The following is a 1,212-nucleotide window of genomic DNA, read 5'->3' on the forward strand; positions in this document are numbered from 1 at the left end:
GGGGGGGGGGGAGACCACGAGGTGGTGTCTCGACCGTGGAGATAGTCATCAACACCCGCAATTGGGGATAAGGGGGAAGGGGTGTTACCGCCTGGACGGTCTTCTGGGGTAAAGCGCACAGGGCGAAGGTACACGGGCCGGAGGGGGACTGAAGACTCAGGATAGCCTATCGTCACTCTGCGCCTGGGGCATGCCCTGGGCTCAGAGGGGGCGTAGGTGCTACCCGCTGGGTGAGCGTGCTCCCTCAGAGGGGTGGAATGAGGCACAAGAGCCTCATCCTCTATTTAGGGGTCCTTTCTGGGTGCTGGGCTGTCGGGTTCGATGGATTGTGGCGCCCGGGCAGGCTACGGCCCCCGGTGTGTGCTGCGGTCTGGCGTGGTCGCTGCCTTGATCGGTGTCCCAGTGGGAAACCCCACCTAGAGGGACCGGCTGCGTCGTTGTCCCGTAAGTCCGGGAAGTAGTCCCAGCTGGGGGAGCGGCAAAGCTGGTATTAAAAAAGGGCGGGTTGGTTGCGTGCGGGTACGGTCTTGTGCCTTCAAACAATTTCTCCCGCAACACCCATGGGAAGAGGCACTGGAGTCACATTTGTTAGTGATTCATTTGGAGAGCGGGATATCCGAGTGCACAGAGGCTGGTGATAGTCGGCAATGGAGGGGCGCGCCGGTGATCCGCTATGGCAACGCCGGAGGTCCACGGCCCCTGATCCGTTAGGCTAAGGTCTCTGTGCGCCTAGGCCCCGTTGCGATGAAGGGCACCAAGAAGTGTTACCTGAGCTATCGATGAAATGTATTGCTGGGAGTGCCAGTGTATAGAACCATGAGTGGGAGAAGAGTGCAAAAGGCGCGCACTTCTTTTCCCCTCCGTGCCGCCACCTTAGTGTGGTGGAGGGAAGGATCGCCACCAGCGATCCGATGAAGGCTCGGCGGCAGTACCTTTTGGTTACGGCCGGAGGGAAGGCCCCTACCTGAGGATCGCTGGCGAATGGCAGCAATGGGGAAGGAAAATCCCCACAGAAAACCGGGCCGTGGTGGGCTGCAGCCCCGCGGTTGCTAGAGAGGGACGAGAGAGCCTGCACTGCAGGGGAGTCCGGCAACTCCTACAAGGCCGATGGATCTAATTGCCGGTAGGAGTTAGCGGCCCTGACTTCATTCGCCCGACAGGCTGAGGCCGTTAGGGGAAGCTTGCTCCGCCACCAGCCATTGGGCGGGGGGG

This window comes from Odontomachus brunneus, unplaced genomic scaffold, assembly GCF_010583005.1.
Source record: "Odontomachus brunneus isolate Ranch 3 - 2012 unplaced genomic scaffold, Obru_v1 Obru_scaffold_267, whole genome shotgun sequence".
In the NCBI taxonomy this organism is placed as follows: Eukaryota; Metazoa; Arthropoda; class Insecta; order Hymenoptera; family Formicidae; genus Odontomachus; species Odontomachus brunneus.